This window comes from Crinia signifera, chromosome 1, assembly GCF_055691185.1.
Source record: "Crinia signifera chromosome 1, ASM5569118v1, whole genome shotgun sequence".
Lineage (NCBI taxonomy): Eukaryota > Metazoa > Chordata > Amphibia > Anura > Myobatrachidae > Crinia > Crinia signifera.
In genome coordinates this window covers 48,936,228-48,962,611 of record NC_139217.1, presented here as the reverse complement: position 1 = coordinate 48,962,611, position 26,384 = coordinate 48,936,228, and positions in this window count along the sequence as shown.

The following is a 26,384-nucleotide window of genomic DNA, read 5'->3' as shown; positions in this document are numbered from 1 at the left end:
AAGTCAAGGCGGGAAGGCGAGATTGCCACGCCTACAGCTCGGCTCATTGGTCACACGTCGACAGATGGCAGTTCACGTGGAGAGCACTTGGAATATGTGTGACTTTAAACTGTCGAGCGCGACAGAGATGAGGGAGGTGAACGAAAAAAATCTCAGCTCGCAAAATTGAGCTAGGTCGACGGACATTGAATACCCCCCTATGACTGAGTAAGGCGGCATGGCGTAGAAAGGTGTCAAATGATTATTGATCTCTTTCTACACGAAACCCTGCTATACATCTATTATAATTGAGCTCCCGTACAAATTCCACGTATTGGAAGAACCACAGGAACCAATGTGCTGATCTGTTAATCCTAAAAATACACACACACAATTTGTGGGGCTTTTGGCTGTTGGCTACCTCAGAACACGGTGATGCAATAAGTTCTCCGATCCAATTATGTAGCAGATGGGGAGCATGTGTTGGTCTCTCTCCAGGAGCTACATCTCATAAAGGCTAGCCTGTCTGCTTCAATAACTTTAAAAGTGCAGATCGTAATTGCAGTTTCCTCTCTCTTGAATAGGCTTTACACTCGATTTACAGGAAGCTACGGAACACTTGTGCCCAGCGCTCGTGAACAGAACGGCCTGGCGGAGCAGGGACTGCGAGGGATTCCTCTGCCAACCTTCCTGGTCAATGAAGTGATGAAAGCACATTGGGAGACATTAATAATAAAAAAAAAGAAGTTGAAGTTGCCTTAACACGGAGTAACCAAGATTTTTATTTTCTTGGCGGAAAAAATGGGGCATTCAATCTTAGGGATATTTGTCCTGCTCACCAGCGTGGTGCTAAACTTTAAAAACGGCGATATCACTAACTGCGTTCCCTGAGGTAATATATCAGGCAGAGTAGCATATAAGTGTTTTCAGAGTTGTTTAGCAAATAGAGAATGGGCGTAGCCCTGTAAAATCGCTTTGCACAATGGGCATAATTCAGACCTGATCGCAAGGCACATTTGTTCTCAAAATCGATAAAACCATGCTGCAGGGCAGGTGGGGCAGATGTAACATGTGCAGAGAGAATTCGATTTGGGAGGGGAGTGTTCAAACGGAAATCTTAACTGCAGCCTAAAAAAAAAAAAAGAAAGTATTTACCCTGCACAGAAACAAAATAACATATTTTTAGGGTTGATCATCAATGGTTAGCATCCTTCGATGGCGAAGGTTCCGATGGCATTGTGCCATTGATGCCTGAGATATTTGTATTTTTTTTGCTGTTGTTGGTCTATGGTGTGTAGTTCTGTTGACTTTTGTATTGCTAATCTGCCAACCCGATTCCTGATTGGCCCGCTGCCATAACGTGACAACTGGGATGTCCCTAGATGGTCTAAACAATTGATGTTTTATGCTAACAATTTAAACACTGATGGCACCATCCTTGGAGATCATCAATGCAGTGGTGTCACTAGGGGGGTGCGGACCACAACCGGGTGTCATTCTCCCAGGGATGACCTCAAAGTCCTGACTCATTTGCAGCATTATAACATTACTTGCAGCATCCAGCTCTTGTAACTGAGTGCAAGCTGACTCTGCAGCCTGTATCTCTGGACCCTCACAGTGACAAAAACGGAGGGTAGGGCAGCAAAGGTCATGCCCCCTACCAACAAGGTCATGCCCCTGCCACACGAGGACATTCCCCTTATTATGTTTGTACCGGGTGTTCTTCAAGGTAAGGACACCTCTGCATCCATGGTACAGTAGTTCCATCTCTTACTTATGATTTTTTTCTTGTCATATTTTATTGATCTTTTAAATACCAGAGAAAGCATTATGTTTGTGAAGAGATGTCCTTCTGTGATAAAAGAAAGGTGTTATGTCTGAGTCCCACTCATTCTGAAAACGAGAGATTAAAGGAGGAATAGAAAACATAATTACAAATATAGGGGGGAGACGGTGCAATGATGATGTCATTGTTACATCATCAAGTCCTACCCCTTTCTAACCACTGCACACAGGAGAGACAGGGTGTTAGAAATGCTCTATCTCACCTGTCCTGGGTGGCACATTGAGACTTAGGAGGTCATTCTGATTGACCCGCAGAGCTGCGAAATTCGCAGCTGTTCGGGTCATGTAAATGATACCTGTTACCCTACACAAACGCCTGCCCCCCTCGCACGCCGATTTCTCCAATTGCCTACGAATGATTTTAGAAGCGAATGATTTTAGAAGTGCACGCAGATCTAGGTCAGCCACTGCTGAAATTTTGGGGGAGTGACCTAGCAAAAGGGGGTATGGCCTATACTTGCGGCTTTCCCATGAGGCCACACCGTTTCCGCTACTGTGGGGCATCAATAGACTCTATGCACATGCGCACAAAGTCTATTCACAGGCGACAGTGGGGACTCCCAACACTACCCCCCCCCCCTCACAGGGGCACTGCCGGCCCCAGGTAGGACAAGGGAACCTCCCCAAAAATCGGGTCATTCCTGCGGTAACTGGGACAGTTGAGAGATATGCTATAGCTAATAGACACCCAAAAGATTTAGAATCGCACTAGAAAACAATTATCTCCTGAAATGTCCAAGAAAAATATATCCGAGGCAGAAAACCCCCTAGTTATGGTATTTATAGCCATAATTCTACAGTAGATCATTACTACTTACATGTGGTTCTCCTGACCTGATAAGGAAATGAGATACAAACAGCAAAGCAAAAAGTAGGTCACGGCAGAAAGCCCATATAATATTGCAATCATTATTTACAAGTAAAACTTGACTTTTATTAAGTTATTTAAAATGTACATATAGTAAAATCAGCAAATAATGAAAACAAGCTCTTTCTGTGCCTACTACAAAACCATATGCTTAATTAGATCTATAAAGGCATCTAGAAATACTGCAATACCACCTGCATCTGTAATTGTGATATTGGGGATTATTTTGGTTCACATTTTCTGACAAATTACTTCTTAGATGGACAAAAATATGTGCACTGCAGGGATGCAGATGTAACTTGTGCAGAGAGAATTAGATTTGGGTGAGTTATTTTGTTTCTGTGCAGGGTAAATACTGGCTGCTTTATTTCTACACTGCAATATAGATCTCACTTTGAAGTAAAACCCCACCCAAATCTAACTCTCTGCACAAGTAACATCTGCCCCACCTGCAGTGCACATGGTTTTGTCCATTTAAGAAGGAATTTGTCAGAAAGAGTGAACCAAGATAACCCCCAATATTTGCCCTTTGCACTAACAGCAGAACATAAAAGCAATGAGCCTGATTCAGATCAGTTTGCTGGGCTGCTAATCTTTGGATCACAATGTTCAGGTAAATGCCGCCCTACCAGAGTGAAATTCCGCCCATATGCAAGGCTGTGAATGACATTGCAGCCTTGCGGGCATCTGCAAATCCATTCAGTCACTATCATATGCCACAGACTTACTCGCTCATGCTCACTACAATCCGTGCGTGTTTGCTTGATAATCTCTCGGGCTGCAAATTTGCAGCCCAGCAATGAGGTCCGAATCAGACCCCTGTTCCCACCAAAACTGCATTATTTACTTTAAGATATCCGGCCTAATTCAGACCTGAATACAGGGCAAATTTGTTCACAAAATAGGCAAAACCATGCTGCACTGCAGGTGGGGCAGATGTAACATGTGGAGAGAGTTAGATTTGGGTGAGATGTGTTCAAACTGATATCTATATTGCAGTGTAAAAAAAAAAGCAGCCAGTATTTACCCTGCACAGAAAAAAAAATAACTCTTCTCAAATATAACTCACTCTGCACCTGTTACATCTGCCCCACCTGCAGTGTACATGGTTTTGTACATATCGAGAACACATTTGTCCTGCGATCAGTTCTAAATTAGGCCCATCACGTCAGTTTAATAGGCATATTTATCAATCTTATTTTTATTTCTGCTAAAAAAAAATTCCACACTTTTTAACATTTCTTTAGTATCACAGAAATGTATCAAAGAAAGGGTTTTCTTAATATATTTTTGCATTTTTTGTAAGCAGATCGCATTTCCCATATATATAATGGGAATTGTGAGCTGTTTCAGATTCATCAAAATAAACTGTAAAAAAAAAAAAACCTTGGTGGGGAGCATTGGAATAATAACGCCATTTGAATATGATGTTATTATGGCTTCCCCACTCTTCACCTACTCCTCCTATACTATTCCTACCTGTTGTCATGCAGAACAGAGCATAGAGTTGGTTTCTGCGATCAGCCTGAAAATAGAGCATGGGGGTGCGGGACAGTCGGCAGCACACTCTCATTGTATTTTTTGCAGGGTGGTAAGGTACTATCACATATATAGAATCAGGGCCGTTTCTAGAGGCGGACAAGCCTTGCTGCAGCAGCCCGGGGCGCCGCACGGCTTGTCCGCCTCTGTTTAACAGCCGGGGCGCCCTGCAGCTCCCCCAACGCCGCGGCCGCCGCAGCCTCCTCCCCGGCGTCCACACACAACAAGCAGAGGGAGGGGAGGGGAACGCATCGCGCGTCTCTCCTTCCCCCTCGCTCACTGTGTCACTGGGCTGTCAGCGTATCAGAGCTCGCGGGCTGGCAGCCAGTAAGGAGCCAGCCCGCGGGGTATGAATGGCTGATGGGCGACGGCTCAGAACAGGTACACGCTACACAGTGAAGGGGAAGGAAAGAAGCGCGATGCGCTCCGCTCCCCAAGGAAGCAGCAGCAGAGGCAGAGGCGATGGCACAGGGGGAGACACAGACACAGTGAGTTTGGCACTGTGGGGGCATATATCTATGGCACTGTGGGGGCATATTTGACACTGTGGGGGCATATTTGGCACTGTGGGAGCATATATCTGTGGCACTGTGGGGGCATATTTAGCACTGTGGGGGCATAAGTGTGGCACTGTAGGGGCATTTGTGGCGCTGTGGGAACATATGTGGCGCTGTGGGGACATATGTGGCGCTGTGGGGGCATATGTGGCGCTGTGGGGGCATATCTGGCACTGTGGGGGCATATATCTGTGGCACTGTGGGGGCATATGTGTGGCACTGTGGGGGTATATGTGTGGCACTGTGGGGGGTATATATTTTTGGCGCTGTGGGGTCATATCTGGCACTGTGGGGGCATATTTGGCACTGAGGGCATATGTGTGGCACTGTGGGGGCATAGCTGTCACTGTGGGGGCCTATATGTGTGGCGCTGTGGGGGCATATCTGGCACTGTGGGGGCATATTAGTAAACGGCATCAGTTGTGCGTCAGCGGCGCGTGTGGCATAATTTGTAATAGCCATTACGGTGTGGGGTCTAATGGGCATCACGGTGTGCGACATAATGTGTAATTGTCATCACGGTGTGTGCGACATAATGTGTAATTGTCATCACGGTGTGTGACACGATGTGTAATTGTCATCACGGTGTGCGGCGTAATGTGTAATTGTCATCACGGATAAATAGTGTATAATGATTTAAGTAGCCTGTCATTTTTTGGCCTTGATCTGTGAGGCGCACTAAGTCACTGTGTGGCCTTCAGCCGGCCAACTTAAGTGCGGGAGGACAATGACAATTCCTGCGGTAACCAATGTCTGGTCATGCAGGATGCAAATGTGTGATGTAAGGTAATTGGCCCTTATTCTGAATCGTGCGGTACGGCCCGCGTGCGGCCGTACCGCCGATGTTTTCAGTCTGCACATGCGCAGAGGTCAATCTGCGCATGTGCAGCCCAATTCGCCGCAGACGTAGTTCGTCCGCCGCAAAGGGGGCGTATAGGGGCGTGAGGGGCTTCATACCCTCATTTTCCTATGCATACGCCCCGCGTTTCATGGGCGTTCCCATGCAAACGCGGGGCGTATGCATGCTAATGAGGGTATGACGCCAGTGATGGGGGCGGGAAGCTGACGTCGCCGGATGTCAGCTCTCAGCCCCCATACAAGCTATCACACGGACGATTGTCCGTGTGGTCTCAGCTTGCGGGACCTGGTGGGGCGTGCGGCCCTGCCTTCGATGGTCGCCGACCATCGAATGCAGGGGGCAGCTCCCACCATGGTGGAGGCGTACGCCCCACCATTTTCTTGCGGATCGCCAGCCGTCCGTGTACGGACGGCCGTGGCGATCCGTATCGTGGGCGGGGATTGGTTTGTGCGGCCGGAGCACCGTGTGCGGCTCCGGCCGCACAGATCTGAATAAGGGCCCTGGTTTTCCTGCTAGACCACGCCCTTATATTAAGCCACACCTTTTTAAAAAATGAAGCCACACCCCCTATTTCGGCGCGCGCCTCCGGCGCACGCAATTTCTTCAGTTCCATGTAATGTATTTGGTTGGGGGGGGAAGGGGCGCATTTTTTTTTCTTCGCCCTGGGAGCTAAATTGTCTAGAAATGGCTCTGTATAGAATTTATATATAGAATCTCATTGCACTCTACAAGAGGACACACGTATAGGACAAAAGAGGACAAAAGTATATAAATACACTTCAGATTTATATACTCTTTTACTATTACACAAACTGACAGCACTAAATAAGAGATTAAGGGATGTATTTAACATCTCGCCCATAATCTGTTGTGCGACAAAAGCGGCACATTGGCCATACTTGCCTACTTTTACTTTCACCTCTCCGGGAGAAGCCCGGAGAGGCAACCCGTCAGGGGGGCGGGGGCAATCACTCTGCCCCGCCCCCCCATGTCGGAAAAACTCAGTGATGTCGCGAAATGGCGCGATCGCATCATTTAAACCCTGCCCCCTCACCACGTACCTGCGATTTTGTGCTAATTAATCCAGCAGGCATGGGGAGGGGGGGGGGGGGCGGGAGCTGTGAACAAAAACTGGGAGACTTGCCCACCTTCCCAGGTGGCCGGGAGACGGACCCGATTTTCGGGAGGCTCCCGGCCATTCTGGGAGGGTAGGCAAGCCTGACATTGGCACGCTTTGGGAAAAAGTTAGTGTGGACATCTGTAGATGACATTTTTCCCCTTGTCACAGTAAGAATGCCTGCATTTTAGTTTTTTTTTAACAATAAGTGTTTCTTTATGGATTTAGTTCTGCTCTAATTGACTACATGCCACTATATTTGTCCGGCTGTTATAAATCAGATTGATTTCCCTAATTCTCTCTGGTGTGTGGGTAGTTTATCCTGCCGCGCATGGCTAGGCCCACCCGTGTCCTAAGAGCATTATAAATATTCCCAGAAATGTAATACCTCAGGAACACAACCTCTGAGGGGTGATCCGTGAATGTTATGTCCACCATAATGTGTCAATGAATATAAATTACGTAACATTCATATAACTGACATGAACGGAACAACCATTAATGTATATGTCTGTGGTAATACAAAACCAATATACAGGCCTAGGTCATAAAAGTAGATGTTCTCCCCCGTCGCTGCGTAGCTCAGTGTAATACATGCCACCTGGCGCATCTATGGCAATGCCATGCTATGTAGCTCTTCTCTGTACATCTTGCCACATCTTTGTTGATAACACAGATACTATTTCAAAGTTTTGACTCATAAAATAACAATTACCGTGTACCGATTTCTGACCAAAGGACAGCATGCAGAAGGTCCACCTTCACCAAAGGTCAACATGCAGAAGGTCGACCTTGACCAAAGGACAACATGCAGAAGGTTGACCTTGACCAAAGGACAGCATGCAGAAGGGCGACCTTGACCAAAGGACAGCATGCAGAAGGTCGACCTTGACCAAAGGACAGCATGCAGAAGGGCGACCTTGACCAAAGGACAGCATGCAGAAGGTCGACCTTGACCAAAGGACAACATGCAGAAGGTCGACCTTGACCAAAGGACAGCATGCAGAAGGTCATCCTTGACCAAAGGACAACATGCAGAAGGTCAACCTTAACCAAAGGAAAACATGCAGAAGGTCAACCTTGACCAAAGGACAACATGCAGAAGGTCAACCTGGACCAAAGGACAACATGCAGAAGGTCAACCTGGACCAAAGGACAACATGCAGAAGGTCAACCTGGACCAAAGGACAACATGCATGAGGTCGATTTAACAAAAACTCAACCTGAACAAGGTGGACATTGACAAAAACTTGACACATGAAAAGGTTGACATGAATTCTTCAAAGTTTTTTGTGTAAATGAAGACACCTGAGCATGGGGAACCTCAATAAGTGTAGAATATACCCTTGCATGGCTTACTTGCCGTTCCGAATTGGAGTCCACATGATGTTAATGTATGAAAAAGTTTTAAAAAATAACTGAAGAAATAAAAATGTTAAAAAACTTTTCAGTTTTTCAAATTTTGGGGGGTGTTTATGTCGGCACCTGTTGATCAATGTACCGCGTCCACACGGTGGGAGGTTCTTCTATACTATGAGGAGGGGAAGGCACATTGGGGCCAATTCATGTGCACAGCTTTGGTGAGTTTTACATTCGCCAAGCCATACGCTCAAGCAGGGGAGGGAAGAGGGAGTGCAGGGGGCGACAGCAACGGAACATCCAGCGAACATACAAACATACGCAGCCTAGCAAATATATATGAATCAGGCTAATTATACTATATAATATAGGAAAGGAGAGGCACATTCTATTCTATACTATAAGGAGGCACATTCTATTCTATACTACAAGAAGGAGGCGCATTCTATTCTATACTATAAGGAGGAGGCGCATTCTATTCTATACTATAAGGAGGAGGCACATTCTATTCTATACTATGAGGAGGGGGCACATTCTATTCTATACTATAAGGAGGAGGCACATTATTTTCTATACTATAAGGAGGAGGCACATTCTATTCTATACTATGAGGAGGGGGCACATTCTATTCTATACTATAAGGAGGAGGCACATTATTTTCTATACTATAAGGAGGAGGCACATTCTATTCTATACTATGAGGGGGCACATTCTATACTATAAGGAGGAGGCACATTATTTTCTATACTATAAGAAGGAGGCACATTATATTCTATATTATAAGGAGGAGGCACATTTTTTTCTATACTATAAGAAAGAGCATTCTATTCTATGGGGGCAGCGGCTAATAATGTTGTGCCAGACACCGACATCGGCCTAGGAGAACCCTCCTGTATACGAGCCATGCAAGGGGACAAGGCACACTTAGACGTGTCCATTCCGAACTATATCGACATGGAAACCCCAAAAAATGGAAAACCCATGTCAACCTTTTTTATGTCCATCTTTTAAATGTTGTCCTTTTGACCCTGTCAACCTTTTGAAACTGTCTACCTTTTGACCCTGTTGACCTTTTGGCTGTCGACCTTATAACTGTAGACTTTGATAGATCTAAAATACCATAACCATACAATATACTGTATGTACAGTAGTTAAATAAAGAACCCCAGTACATCACAATAATGCTTGTTTGTAGATTAAAACTGTAATTTTACAAGTAAATTGGGGGGCAATCAAAATGATATCATGGGTAAATGTTTAAATATTTAATTGCGTGATATCCTGATGTTAGTAGTAAATAGTAAGCTACTGTTCGCTTGGAGTCTGAGCATAGCAGGTTCCATATACTGTATGAATCACCCCATTTATCGTGTTTGTGCTGTTTCTCTGCAGGTTTGTACAATATCGCTTGGTTACCTCTTGTAAAAGCAGCCAGACGTCTCTGTCAATAGCCATTATGAGGAATAGAAGCAGCTTTCTAACAGTCTGACCAATCCCCGTGACACAGAAGTGCCTTAGCGATGGTTACAGTGGAGACTCTCTTAATAAAGACAGGCTTGAATGGCATTCCTTGCTTTTTAACTAGGTATTTCTGCATTAACCCCCCCCACCACCACCACCCCTCCCCCCAAAAACCTCCTTTATTGGAGTATGGAAAGCTAGGAAATGACATTAGAAACAATGTGAAAGGAATTTAAAGAGTTTACAAATATAATTGTTATCCTGGGAGTGGGACACACTTAGGCAGCCTTGGGCTCCTCTCCTCAACCCCAACCCAAATTCACAATATGTAACAGGGAAGTGGGTGACAGGGAGAGGCAGAGGGTGACAGGTCAACAGTGGGCCCCTTAGTCCTCAGGGAACTCTATTGTGGCCTCCTATATCCATGCCTCCTCGTGTATACTCAGTGTCCCGGCCTCCAATAGCCATGCCTCGTGTATACCACCTCCGGTGTCCCGGCATCCTATATCCATGCCTTGTGTATACCACCTCTAGTGTCCTGTCCTCCTATATCCATGCCTCATGTATACCACCTCCAGTGTCCCGTCCTCCTATATCCATGCCTTGTGTATACCACCTCCAGTGTCCCGTCCTCCTATATCCATGCCTTCTGTATACCACCACCAGTGTCCCGTCCTCCAATATCCATGCCTTATGTATACCACCTCCGGTGTCCCGGCCTCCTATATCCATGCCTTGTGTATACCACCTCCAGTGTCCTGTCCTCCTATATCCATGCCTTGTGTATACCACCTCCAGTGTCCTGGCCTCCAATATCCATGCCTTCTGTATACCACCACCAGTGTCCCGTCCTCCAATATCCATGCCTCATGTATACCACCTCCAGTGTCCCGTCCTCCTATATCCATGCCTTCTGTATACCACCACCAGTGTCCCGTCCTGCAATATCCATGCCTCATGTATACCACCTCCAGTGTCCCGTCCTCCTATATCCATGCCTCATGTATACCACCTCCAGTGTCCTGTCCTCCGACTTCCCTGCCTTGTGTATACCCAGTGTACCGCTTCCTTTATCCATACCTTGTGCATACCACCTCCAGTGTCCCGTCCTCCTATATCCATGCCTTGTGTATACCACCACCAGTGTCCCGTCCTCCAATATCCATGCCTCATGTATACCACCTCCAGTGTCCCGTCCTCCTATATCCATGCCTCATGTATACCACCTCCAGTGTCCTGTCCTCCTATATCCATGCCTTGTGTATACCACCTCCAGTGTCCCGTCCTCCAATATCCATGCCTCATGTATACCACCTCCAGTGTCCCATCCTCCTATATCCATGCCTCATGTATACCACCTCCGGTGTCCCGTCCTCCTATATCCATGCCTTGTGTGTGCCACCTCCAGTGTCCTGTCCTCCTATATCCATGCCTCATGTATACCACCTCCAGTGTCCCGTCCTCCTATATCCATGCCTCATGTATACCACCTCCAGTGTCCCGTCCTCCTATATCCATGCCTCATGTATACCACCTCCAGTGTCCTGTCCTCCTATATCCATGCCTCATGTATACCACCTCCAGTGTCCCGTCCTCCAATATCCATGCCTCATGTATACCACCTCCAGTGTCCCGTCCTCTTATATCCATGCCTCGTGTATACCACCTCCAGTGTCCCGTCCTCCTATATCCATGCCTCATGTATACCACCTCCAGTGTCCCGTCCTCCAATATCCATGCCTTGTGAATACCACCTCCAGTGTCCTGGCCTCCAATATCCATGCCTCATGTATACCACCTCCAGTGTCCAGTCCTCCTATATCCATGCCTCGTGTATACCACCTCCAGTGTCCCGTCCTCCAATATCCATGCCTCATGTATACCACCTCCGGTGTCCCGTCCTCCTATATCCATGCCTCATGTATACCACCTCCAGTGTCCTGGCCTCCAATATCCATGCCTCGTGTATACCACCTCCAGTGTCCCGTCCTCCTATATCCATGCCTTGTGTATACCCAGTGTCTCCGCCTCCTATATCCATGCCTTGTGTATACCACCTCCAGTGTCCCGTCGTCCTATATCCATGCCTCGTGTATACCACCTCCAGTGTCCCGGCCTCCTATATCCATGCCTCGTGTACACCACCTCCAGTGTCCCGTCCTCTTATATCCCTGCCTTGTGTATACCACCTCCAGTGTCCCGGTCTCCTATATCCATGCCTCATGTATACCATCTACAGTGTCCTGTCCTCCTATATCCATGCCTCATGTATACCACCTCCAGTGTCCCGTCCTCCTATATCCACGCCTTGTGTATACCACCTCCAGTGTCCCGTCCTCCTATATCCATGCTTCGTGTATAACACCTCCAGTGTCCCGGCCTCCTATATCCATGCCTTGTGTGTACCACCTCCAGTGTCCTGTCCTCCTATATCCATGCCTTGTGTATACCACCTCCAGTGTCCCGTCCTCCTATATCCATGCCTTGTGTATACCCAGTGTTCTGGCCTCCTATATCCATGCCTCATGTATACCATCTACAGTGTCCCGTCCTCCTATATCCATGCCTTGTGTATACCCAGTGTCTCCGCCTCCTATATCCATGCCTTGTGTATACCACCTCCAGTGTCCCGTCCTCCTATATCCATGCCTCGTGTATACCACCTCCAGTGTCCCGGCCTCCTATATCCATGCCTTGTGTATACCACCTCCAGTGTCCCGGCCTCCTATATCCATGCCTCATGTATACCACCTCCGGTGTCCCGGCATCCTATATCCATGCCTCATGTATACCACCTCCAGTGTCCCGTCCTCCTATATCCATGCCTCATGTATATCACCTCCAGTGTCCCGTCCTCCTATATCCATGCCTTGTGTGTGCCACCTCCAGTGTCCTGTCCTCCTATATCCATGCCTCATGTATACCACCTCCAGTGTCCCGTCCTCCTATATCCATGCCTCATGTATACCACCTCCAGTGTCCTGTCCTCCTATATCCATGCCTCATGTATACCACCTCCAGTGTCCTGTCCTTTTATATCCATGCCTCGTGTATACCACCTCCAGTGTCCCGTCCTCCAACATCCCTGCCTTGTGTATACCCAGTGTTCTGGCCTCCTATATCCCTGCCTTGTGTATACCCAGTGTCTCTGCCTCATATATACCTCCTCCATTGGTCTAGTCTTTAGTATCCCTGCATCCAATTTCCCTGCCTCAGTTGTATGAGCTCCTTAGTCCTTGCTACCAACATTCCTGTCTATTCAGGACTACAATAATAAGTCTGGCATGTGCACATAGCAGTATGTTCGCCCTGCCACTCCCAGCGTTCATTAATCAGGCTGCAAGCGCATTGGCAAGGATGAAATGTGACGAAGGTGCTCACAGCCTGGCCCAGCACTTTGCATTTCGGCAAATGCGTATGTGCAGTGGCCAGACCTATCGGCCCCCATGTGTAGGAGAAGACCTGGAATGAAGTGATATGAAATGACTAGAACACTATGCTTGTCACATCAGCGTGACATTTAACTAATGTCAAGAACTGGAAGTGAAAAACCACACACGCACACACACAGACACACACACGCACACGCACAGGCTGTTTTCTGTACTGAGGCTGGAAACACACACAGCAGCTGTACTATGGAAGCATAACACGTTACACATGGAATTACACACAGAACACCTACTTTAGTGACATGTATTTGAACTGAGAGATAAATTAAACATAAAGGACTTTATTCAGGTTCATTCACTGCGGCCGTTCGTTCCCATGGGGACCGATGTTTGGCGTATGTGCATTCGCTGCCGCATTTCGGGCGGTTGGCGGCTGGGGACGCGGGGTACTCGCCAATGGGAACGCCCAGCGTTTCCTGGGCCTTCACATGAAAACGCTGGACGTTCCCATGGTAATCGCCAGGTGCACGCACCTGGCGTGCACCTGGCGTGCACCTGTAAGAAAGAGTGAACTAGAATAAGGCCCACAGTGCAGGCAGCCATATTGTGGCCCTAGCTATTCTTGATATTGGGCCAATTTCATTTGATTCTCTTGTGGACCTTTCATATTTCAGTCCAACACTGAGCCAGACAATCCCTAATATATTCAGTATAGTTTTTACAATGACGCCTCCTTTAGTGGTCAACAACATCTACTGTGTGTGATTTCTCATTGTAACTGTCTAATCCCAAAACAGATCTAAAGCTAGCTACACCCCTCTGTCTCCGTCCCTGTCTCTCCCTCTTTATACCCCCCTCTTATTACTTAGAGGGGCTGGTAGCCAGACAGGTGACATTGGAGCATTTAAGGTTTTCCTGGGACAAGCTTCCTGCGGAATGCTAAGGGGCCCAAGGAATGCTAAGGGGCCCGCTGCAAGTTCTGTTTGCAAACAGTCAGAGCAAATCCCTAAAACAAACTCCTGTGGACCTGTTTATACTTAGACGCCATCCTGTTGACTTCTTGTATATTGGCAATAAGCTTTTGTAAAGAGCTCACAGCTGAAAGATCGCTAGTTTATTATCAGTTAGGGAGAACATCTGTCGAAGATGTCTGCAGCCATTAACCCATTCTTGTAGTCAGATCGTTCTCTTCTCCCCTCTGATAACTACGATAAATACCTTTATGTACATCAAGGAAATGCAAATGCACCCTGCAGCCTCTCGCACGCCGAGTTCTCCCGCATGCGTGCAAATGGATGTTTAGCATAAACATCCATTCGCAGCTTGCGTACGGGGAGGAAATCATTCGATGGTGGCCGACCATCGATTGATTTCTAAATCGCTCGCCGACCAGAGATAACTCTGTGATGTCTTAGGTCCACACATCACATTTGTTGGCAAGCTGCTCAATCAGATTGTGATGTCACTCAGGTGCTAAAAGGGAGGGGTAATTCTGGTTAGGGAAAAAAAACATTTTGTATCCCAATTGCACAGTGAGTGAGAAATATCTACATAATAATCATATAATACAGAGATCTTGGTGGCATATATCTGCAGATATAGGGCTAAGCCCCCAGGCCGTACGTCAAGGCGTCTCTGTGTCACTGGGGGTCCCTAATACTGAGAGAGAGAGAGACAGTCAGTCAGACAAGACAGACAGTTCAGGGTCAGAGAGAGAGACCAACCAGGGCTAGGGGGGAGAGAGACAGACCAGGGTGAGAGAGAGAGAAGCTCCAGGGAAAGTGTTCTGTACCTCTGGCTGCTCCTGCTGGGGATGGCACACCCCAGCAGGAGTAATAAACAGCCAGCCAATCAGCTCCTACCTGCAATGTCACAGGCTGTGTTTGAAAAATGTCAGGCAGGTGCTGATTGGTTGGTTGTTTATCACTCTCCATTTTATCACTTTTGAAGCTTAGTGCATCTGGCCCTCTCTCTCTGATCTTGGTCTCTCTCTCTCTGACTCTGGACTGTCTGTCTCTCTCTCTCTCTGGTCCACTCCCCTCTCTCAGGCCTTCCTCTCATTTAACGCTAATAATCACTGTAGCGCTGAAATTGTATTCACATGGCGCTGGGGTACTAACTGCAGCACGGAGTGCTGCAGTTAGAACAACATTATTTTGCCTGATAGACAGCCCAAGGGAGATGCAGACTATGCCTGACAACATTAAGTGGCCAAAGGACTGAGATCTCACTATAGCGGCTCAGCAATTAGGAGCCTGAGATCACAGTACAAACTACACAGAACACCGTCCCTGCCCCAACACCAAACATTAGTTATCACTATAGCGCTGAAGCCCTATTTCAGGGGCTAAGTTAATAAGAGCTGGGAAGAGCGGCGCTGGGGTACCATCTGCAGCACGGAGAACAAGGCGCTGCAGTTAGAAGAGCATTACAGTATATTGAACCCGGCTGAGATATTAAACGGTCTGGGTTTAGATAAAGGAAGCTGTTCTGATCTCAGTCTAGATAATATGGATGTATAATAAATAATTATCCTGATACGAGCACACATTAAGCTCAGGATTATTTATTAAATTGGAAGATAACCCAGAATAGAGGTAATCTCCCACCGCATGTGTAACAGAACATATTTCTACTGCACATAAACCTGTCCTCCTTCCCAAGTGTCACTAATGAAATTGTATATCCACACAGAAAGATGTGCTATTGGTCTGCTGGAAAGTCCTATTTGATACAAATTAGATACAAGTATCCTGTTTAAATTATTCTATTGAATAAACAGTGATACAATTATACAGAGTGAACTTTCATTTTTTCCTGTGGATTGCTACTGAAATAATAAATCTGATGAAATGCTTCAGTGAAAAATGAACAACTCTTGACACAAAGGGCCTCATTCAGGTTCATGCGCTCGCATGCACATTCGCAAGCACTCATACAAAAAAAAACACACACACGCATCGGGCGAAGCCACGCCTATAGTGCTTGCGAAATCCTTCGCACGCAACCATACAAAAAAGGGGAGTGGACTAGCATTGCGCGTACGTCAAACTGGTCGCTCGTACCCACACATTTTCGTACGCACACTCACCACAGTCTGCTTACCTTACCAACATAACAAGTTTGTGTCTGCTAACACTTGATTGCTGTTGGTATGCAATCTGAAGTTGTGTTGAGTTAATTGTCTCCAGAAATCAACCATGTATTGGTGTCAATGGTGTGCAGGTGCCATTGATTTACCCATTGATTTACCCATTGATTTACCCATTGATTTAGCCATTCCGTGCGTGTGTTTGGTCCGTACGAATGAGCACATTACAAAAAGCAAGGTGTGCGAAACTAAAAACCTGCTTTGAGCTTGCGAAAACTTTTGAGTTTGTGGGGAACAATCCCCCTTGCACTCATGCAAAAGCACACCCACCACTCATAGTGAACGCCCATGTGTACGCCCAGTTTTGCTCATTATAAAGGTCGCGCCCATGCTAACGCCCACAGCACGCCTACTTCCTAAGCACTCGTTCGGACGTGGAAAACTACTCGGAAGATTGCTTGCGAGTACTGTTTTGTTAACTTGCACATGCGCAGTGCGTTAGCTGCACATGCGCAATGGGGGTAGCAGGGTGAAACGTGCGAATTCGCATGCGAACGCGCCAATGTGAATAAGGGCCAAAGTACATTCATTTATTGAAGTGTCATAACATTATATAGCAGAACCAGGGACACATAAAAGCACCCAGGGACACATTACCTGAGGACTTAGGGGGGCTGCGAATGCAGGAGGCTACCCCTAATGCCTGGATCTGCAATGCGAGCAACATTTCAGGGAAGAACTTTGGGCATTACGGTTTGTTATATAGTATGTAATGGGCATTACGGTTTGTTATATAGTATGTAATGGGCATTATGGTGTGTTATATAGTATGTAATGGGCATTACGGTGTGTTATATAGTATGTAATGGGCATTACGGTGTATTATATAGTATGTAATGGGCATTACGGTGTGTTATATAGTATGTAATGGGCATTACGGTGTGTTATATAGTATGTAATGGGCATTACGGTGTGTTATATAGTATGTAATGGGCATTATGGTGTGTTATATAGTATGTAATGGGCATTACGGTGTATTATATAGTATGTAATGGGCATTACGGTGTATTATATAGTATGTAATGGGCATTACGGTGTGTTATATAGTATGTAATGGGCATTACGGTGTGTTATATAGTATGTAATGGGGATTATGGTGTGTTATATAGTATGTAATGGGCATTACGGTGTATTATATAGTATGTAATGGGCATTACGGTGTATTATATAGTATGTAATGGGCATTACGGTGTGTTATATAGTATGTAATGGGCATTACGGTGTGTTATATAGTATGTAATGGGGATTACGGTGTGTTATATAGTATGTAATGGGCATTACGGTGTGTTATATAGTATGTAATGGGCATTACGGTGTGTTATATAGTATGTAATGGGCATTACGGTGTGTTATGGATCTGGGACGGATATTAGACAGACCTTACATCGACAGCCATTACATCGACACCATTAGTTCGACAGCTCAATAGGTCGACATGGTTTTAGGTCGACATGTCATTAGGTCGACATGTCATTAGGTCGACAGCTCATTAGGTCGACAGGTCATTAGGTCGACAGCTCATTAGGTCGACATGTTTTTAGGTCGACACTACCATTAGGTCGACAGTGTCTATGTCGACAGTCAAAAGGTCGACATGGGTTTTTTCACTGTTTTTTGGCCGAAATGTCGACACAGTCGACATGGACACAGTTTGAAGTGTACCGCAGCCCCTCGCATCGTTTGCTTCGCTCGCTATGCTTCGGGCACGGTGCCTCGCTGCGCTCGGCACACTATTTTATTCTCCCACCACGCCCTAGTGGATAGTAGGGCATGAAATACCGCCTGTCGGCACATGTCGGCTCAAAAAACAGTGAAAAAACCCATGTCGACCTTTTGACTGTCGACATAGACACTGTCGACCTAATGGTAGTGTCGACCTAAAAACATGTCGACCTAATGAGCTGTCGACCTAATGACCTGTCGACCTAATGAGCTGTCGACCTAATGACATGTCGACCTAATGACATGTCGACCTAAAACCATGTCGACCTATTGAGCTGTCGAACTAATGGTGTCGATGTAATGGCTGTCGATGTAAGGTCTGTCTAACAATAGTCCGGATACCGTGTTATATAGTATGTAATGGGCATTACGGTGTGTTATATAGTATGTGATGGGCATTACGGTGTGTTATATAGTATGTAATGGGCATTATGGTGTGTTATATAGTATGTAATGGGCATTATGGTGTGTTATATAGTATGTAATGGGCATTATGGTGTGTTATATAGTATGTAATGGGCATTATGGTGTGTTATATAGTATGTAATGGGCATTATGGTGTGTTATATAGTATGTAATGGGCATTATGGTGTGTTATATAGTATGTAATGGGCATTATGGTGTGTTATATAGTATGTAATGGGCATTACGGTGTGTTATATAGTATGTAATGGGCATTACGGTGTGTTACATAGTATGTGATGGGCATTACGGTTTGTTATATAGTATGTAATGGGCATTACGGTGTGTTATATAGTATGTAATGGGCATTACGGTGTGTTACATAGTATGTGATGGGCATTACGGTTTGTTATATAGTATGTAATGGGCATTACGGTGTGTTATATAGTATGTAATGGGCATTACGGTGTGTTATATAGTATGTAATGGGCATTACGGTTTGTTATATAGTATGTAATGGGTATTACGGTTTGTTATATAGTATGTAATGGGCATTATGGTGTGTTATATAGTATGTAATGGGCATTACGGTGTGTTATATAGTATGTAATAGGCATTATGGTGTGTTATATAGTATGTAATGGGCATTACGGTGTGTTATATAGTATGTAATGGGCATTATGGTGTGTTACATAGTATGTGATGGGCATTACGGTTTGTTATATAGTATGTAATGGGCATTACGGTGTGTTATATAGTATGTAATGGGCATTACGGTGTGTTACATAGTATGTGATGGGCATTACGGTTTGTTATATAGTATGTAATGGGCATTACGGTGTGTTATATAGTATGTAATGGGCATTACGGTTTGTTATATAGTATGTAATGGGCATTACGGTGTGTTATATAGTATGTAATGGGCATTACGGTTTGTTATATAGTATGTAATGGGTATTACGGTGTGTTATATAGTATGTAATGGGCATTATGGTGTGTTATATAGTATGTAATGGGCATTACGGTGTGTTATATAGTATGTAATAGGCATTATGGTGTGTTATATAGTATGTAATGGGCATTACGGTGTGTTATATAGTATGTAATGGGCATTATGGTGTGTTATATAGTATGTAATGGGCATTACGGTGTGTTATATAGTATGTAATGGGCATTACGGTGTGTTACATAGTATGTGATGGGCATTACGGTTTGTTATATAGTATGTGATGGGCATTATGGTGTGTTATATAGTATGTAATGGGCATTACGGTGTGTTATATAGTATGTAACGGGCATTACAGTGTGTTATATAGTATGTAATGGGCATTACGGTGTGTTATATAGTATGTAATGGGCATTACGGTGTGTTATATAGTATGTAATGGGCATTACGGTGTGTTGTAGGTGATTGCATAGGAGGGTGTCAGGTCATGGATGATTAGGAAGATACAAACTAATTCCATTGGTCCATTTCATTCAACTCTGCACAAGCTTAGATTAGATGATTTCTTTCATTAAAACTAGATCCTATGTATGTGCCATAGTGTACAGCTGATAGCCTATTGATAAAAACCATACCATTCAAAGATTTCTCTTCTATTTCAAAAATATGCCTTTCCAACAGACACTTCGCATAGTCAGCAAAAGCAACATTACCAAACAAGACATAGGCTCTTCTCTCTGGTTAAGGAAATAAATTCATACAGATGATTCTTGCCTGCTTAAATGAATAGCAAGGTTGGGTATAATCATTTATAATAATAAGTATTAATTATAATACCTCCATATAATATTTAAAGTAGTGTACATACAATCCACTTATCCGTTTCAGTTGCTGTTACCCAGCATGCTTTGCAAGCCACGGTTGTAGTATAACAGCTGGTCAGCTAAAGGTTGTATTTCATGCAGTAAGCAGTAGCGCTATTAATGCATGCTCACACGCTGGTGTCAAACTATGGGGCAGATTTAACAGTGAGTGATATTGTGGTTATCTCTCAATAGGAATGATAAATGGTGCTCCAGCCAATCAGCTCCTAACTGTCATGTGTTTGAAAAATGACGAGCTGAGCACCATTTATCATTTGTAACAAGTGATAACAGGAATATCACTTGTTGGTAACTATGCCCCTATATTTAAGAAAAGGTCTACACCTTTAAAAGATTAGTCACTGGGTATATGGCGGGCGCCAGGGCCCCAGCACTCTGCTAGAATGTGATATGAGGGGGGTGGGGTTATGATGCGGGGATACCTTCTTTGCCCAGCCTCCAATAATCTCCTTGTCCACCATAAAGACCTGGGGGCATCTGAGTACCCGCTAGACCTGATCCACCTGGGAAAGGCGGCTGCTATAGGTGAAGAATTAGCAAGCAGGTGATAATAGTGTAACTGGGCTAGGATAACAGCATAACACTTCTATGAGCAGGGCATTAACCCGGCTATTTAATAAGCCCAAAGAAGTGTGTCTTGTTTCTGTTAGCCCACTTATCCCTTTTGAAATAGCCCAACTGGAAAGGGCAGTGGTGTAGCTTGGTTCCACGGTGCCCGGAGCAAGGACATGTTTCGCACCCACCCCCTTGCGCGGTGAAAAGGGGGGACTGTCCTTGCTCGTTGCCAAGGGGGACTGACCTTGCTCATTGCTAAGTGGACTGACCTTGCTCATTAATAATAATAACAGGACCCCACAGGCTGCTCCCCCTGTATAATAAAAGGACACCACAGGCTGCTCCCCCTGTATAATAAAAGGACACCACAAGCTGCTCCTCCTGTATAATAAAAGGACACCACAGGCTGCTCCCCTTGTATAATAATAATAATAATAATAATAATAATAATAATAACAGGAATCCACAAATTGCTCACCCTTTATAATAATAAGGCTGCGCCCCTGTATAATAATAATAATAGGACCCCACAGCGCTCACCCCTTGACCTTATATAGGTCCCCAAGCCTCATACCTACAGTCCTTCTGTTCAATTCGCTATTATCTGCACATGTGATATGCCAACAGCTAGCATTGCTCTTGTTCGGGTATTTCCCAAGCTGCGCTGTGCTCTTATAACTGCGCAGCGGTAAATACACAGCATCCAGTGCTTGGCAAGGACATTAGTGTGTGAGCTACAAGGTTGAACACGTCCTTCTCCTTCTGAGGACAATCCCAGGGAATCTTTGCTGTTCTAGGAAGACCTGCCATGAGCTTCCCCACAAAGCACAATAATCCATTTAAGGTGGTGTTGAGATATGAGTTTCCTAAACAATTTGTAAGTGGATTATGACTCTCTCGGAAGGGGATCAGGGAAGACCTTAAATAAACAACATTTATTACAGGCCTTTATTCAGGAATCCTTCAGATCTGCTCATCATGGTGTTTATTTGTATGCATTTTTCTGCTAGATGTCTGTAAACTATAAGGAGTGTCTCAGAACACATTGCTATTTACCAATAGCTGCTTACAACATGGCAGTCATATTGTACATATTATGTACAATACCCTCATACCTTTCTTGTTCTTAAAGCAAGGTCAGTCAATCCATTACATTTCTATTATTTGTTATGCTCCAGGCAGCTAACCCTGCATCCTGAGTACACTCCAGGCAATGTCGCACTTACTGGTGCTGGTAGCCAACCAACCACGCCCCCTGACCAATGAAAATACAAAGGAGGTGGGGCCATTAAATACAATGACATCACATAGGGTAACGACCCTATGTGATGTCATTGTATCAATGGCCCCACCTCCTTTGTATTTTCATTGGTCAGGGGGCGTGGTTGGTTCTTGGCTATTACAGGGTGACGTGCATCCAGAATATTACATTGCTGCATAAGAGTAGTTCACTCTCACTTTCCAGCCTCACCATCTTGTCAGTCAATGCTTAATGTAAATGTAATATCTTCAGAATCATGTGATGCTAAGGCTACACTATATATATATATATATATATATATATATATATATATATATATAGTGTGGCAGAGTCCCCTAAATGAAAGTAATGTGGAGGATCCATCCATACCAGGTTTTGTTGGCAGTAGCAGAATCCCAGGGGTAATTAGCAGCACCTGGGAGGCCAGCATTGTCTGCTGGCTCTCAATGGTGGACTATCTGCCCTAGTTATAGGCCAGGGGTGTGGATTACATTAGGGAACATTGGAGTCTGCTATGCCTGTATGCTACTGCCTGAGATACAAACTGCATATGAATGACACCTGCTATGCATACTTGCCTACCTGACTTCCCTGGTAATGTATGATTGCCATCACCTGTGGGGAGCTAGGTAATTGATAAGAAAGGTGTTTCACCACAGGTGCTGGCAATCATACACTACCAGGGAAGGCCAGGAACAGAGCATTTTCTCCCGCATGGAGAGGGTCAGGTAGGCAAGTATGTACCAAGTTATCATCTGAGACCCTGTGTTTTTGATCCTTGTCACAATATATATTTATATAATATATTTAGATAGTCGAAATTCACAGAATAACCCACTACCTGATGCCGTGCACAGTTCAACATTCAAATAGAGACACACCAACTGCCATTGCAAACTGAGTCACTGGCAGTTGGTGTGGCTCCTCTATTTAAATTTACTGTAGTTGCTCTTTCTTATTTTATTTGCTGGGCTGCTGCAGAGTATCCTGGTGTGAGGATCAAAAGGGTTCCTGGAGAGGGGATGCAGCAGACAACGCAGGTGGGTGGGACCGGACTGTCATGTCATTATTAGACCACACCCCCAAGATGTGGAAATGCTTGTGATTCGCAGGTTCAGATGTGGGTGGCATGCCTAAATCACACGAGTGCATCATTTTACCATGGCCACATAATATCACATAGAGACAAAAGGACAAGACTGTTAGTGGTTTAGGATTTATGGAGAGATTTATCAAACCTTCCAAAGAGGACAAATGGCCAGAGCAATTGCATATCTAGAACATTCTATAAGAGGATATCTAGATTGTGGTTCGTTGCTACCGGCAATAACTACACCATCTTCTTTAGAAGAAGATAAATGGAGGCAGCAGATATTCCTTCATTGTTCTGTTTAAAACTGGAAAATTAGCAACCCGCCTCGGACTCCATTTTGCTCAGACTGCAAAAACCTTTTGATGCTTCAGGAATTGTGTTTGGATCTTTGAGTGTATTGCAATTAGTGATGTATTCGCAATTCAATGGCAAATTTACACAGGGCGGATTTTTATTTCTGCCTGGGTGGTGACCAGGAGTTAAAATGAGGGGGAACGGGTGGAACTGAGTTCCACCACCTCTAATGGTGAGGTGGAACATTTTAACCTCCACCTTCACGGTAATTCTCACAGAAAAGCATTCTAGTTTGCACTGGCCCTGTCTCTGCCTATTGGGGGGAGGGGAGGGGGGTAAATAGGTGGCCAAGAGAAATTAGTTCCCCCACCTCTGCATGACCACTTTAAGCCCTGGCAGTGGCTATCTGCTCGCAGTTATCTGCAACTTTGCCGATAAGTGATCCAGGGCGGGATGTTCTAACATCCGCAGCCCAGTCCGCCACCCATTGCATACATTATTATCGCATATGCTGTAACATATGTGATAATTATGGCAAAGGACAGCTCTTGCATTAAGAGCTGTCCGTTGTGGTGAGTCAGCGGGTCCCATGGGGACGCGGCGGCTCTCCCTCCCTTACCCGGCGCTGCTGCTGCGCCGGGCTCTCCTCCTCCCTGCACCCAGAAGAGGATCATAATGCAGGGAGGAGGAGGTCACAGGTCCGGGCAGCACAGCACTGTAGGAAGGGGAGACAGACAGATTACAAGAGGTGCAAGCAAGTGGGTGGTGGTTAGATAGCAGGATGTAAACAGGCAAGGGGTCGGAGAACCAGCTGGTTTATGCAGTGGAAGGGTACGCTTTGATGAATAGGTGAGTTTTCAGTGCCCATTTGAAGCTTTGCAAGGTCGGGGAGAGTCTAATGGAGCGAGGGAGTGCGGTCCACTGAAGGGGTGCAGCACGGGCAAAGTCCTGTACTCTAGCATGGGAAGCAGTGTTCAGGGTGGAGGAGAGACGACAGTCGTCAGCTGACCGTAGAGGGCGGGAGGGTGTATGAATGGAGATGAGGTTAGAGATATATGGAGCAATGGAATTAGAGATGGCCCTGTATGTGAGTGTGAGGTGTTTGAAGAGGATTCTGTAGGGGAATGGGAGCCAGTGCAGATTTTGTTGAAGGGGAGTGGCAGAATTAGAGCGGCGGGAGAGGAAGATAAGCCTGGCTGCAGAGTTGAGGACAGATTGGAGAGGAGCCAGTTGGGATCGAGCGAGGCCGGTGAGGAGAGCATTGCAGTAGTCAAGCCGTGAGATGACCACTGAGTGGATGATCAGCTTAGTTGCACTCTGTGAGAGAAAAGGCCTGATGCGAGCAAGTTATGCCACTGGTCCTAAGCGGTTCTCCCATGCACTATATCAGGCATTCCCAACCACGGTCCTCAAGGCACACCAACAGTGCAGGTTTTCTAGATATCCAGGCTTGAGCACAGGTGACTTAATTAGTACCTGAGGGATACTGATTAAACCATCTGTGCTGAAGCCTGGATATCACTCAAACCTGCACTGTTGGTGTGCCTTGAGGACAGTGGTTTGGAAGGAAGCCTGCACTATATGGTCGTGCGGCAGCCGCCGCTGGTTGCAAATGGCATATGCATATTCAGAATTTGATACACCTCTGAGCAAATGCCTGCATGCGGAACATAGCTTGTTTGTATCCGCAAAGAACGTGTTCGAGAACACACGCAAATATAGGCCATGCAGAATTGTGCGCATTTCAGTCCCACTTCACATGCGCATGTGTTCCTGTGTGCTCACATACCTGCCCAGTACGTCTTGTGAAACGCTGGCGCCGCAGCGATTTCACTGAGCAGTATCAAGAATCCAGGGTACACTAAAACCCCCCAGATTGTGACATAAAGGTCTCCCACACGTGGAACAAAGCGGAGCTAAGAAGAAATGTAGCAGGCGCATGCTACTGCATAATAGCAAATACCCAGCACTCAGAAGCGTAAAAAGAACAGGAAATCTCTGTCTAAGCTGAAGGAACAACAGCAGTTTTCATTCAATATCATATTAGTCAGAGGAGGGGCAGCTTTAAGCTCCATGAAAAGATAGCAGGCGCATGCCATAAAGAGGTTTATGGTGGGCCATAAAGCCTTCAGCCAGGACTGAGCTACCAACACTATAAAATACATAAATAGTGTGTGCCTATTATCTGTTTATTGCACACTAACATCCCGGAGACGCAGCTCCAGCTATTGGTACAGTGGATCCACGCTATAAAACAATTAACTTGGCACGTGCTCAGTTTTCCTTTCTCGGATGCAAGTAACAGTTTGTATACGTTGCTCGCGGAACAACGGGTCAGTGAATACGGGTTGCACAATGCTGCTTACAGTCATTTGTAACCAATTAAACATAACAGAGAACGTATTTACTGCTTCCAGATTGTCCGGCATCTTGGTAGTGGCCTGTAATACAGATGAGAAATGAATAAAAATTAGGCTATAGTAGGGGTTCCCAAACTCGGTCCTCAGAACCCCACACAGTTCATGTTTTCCAGTTCACCCGGCGGGTGCACAGGTGCATTCATTACTCATTGACACATTTTAAAAGATACACAAATGGAGCTAATTATTTCACTTGTGATTCTGTGAGGAGACCTGCAAAACATGCACTGTGTGGGGTCCTAAGGACCGAGTTTGAGAACCTATGGGCTATAGTATGTCTCATAATATCTTCATATGGTAAGTCAGGACAAGTTATACCACCTTTGTAATCCCCTATAACTATACCCACATCCATTTGGTGGCAAAGCAGCACTCAATGCTGTCTCCTATTCTGCATACACTCAAGACACTAGGACCCAGAGTCTGCAGGGAGGCGCGACCTCCAACCGGATTTACAACTGCATATATGCTGACTGTACATACTGTATACCATCTTTACTGTGTGATATGCAGACATACAGTACTTAGCTTCTGAGGTGAAACACCTAATACCTACAATTACTCACTGTTTTATATCGCTGCTATTACCCCCAACATTACTGTTGATTATAATAAGCCCAGCATCGTGATAAAGGGCTCTCTGTCTGACCTAACAGTCACGTACGCTGTACCTAAAGAGA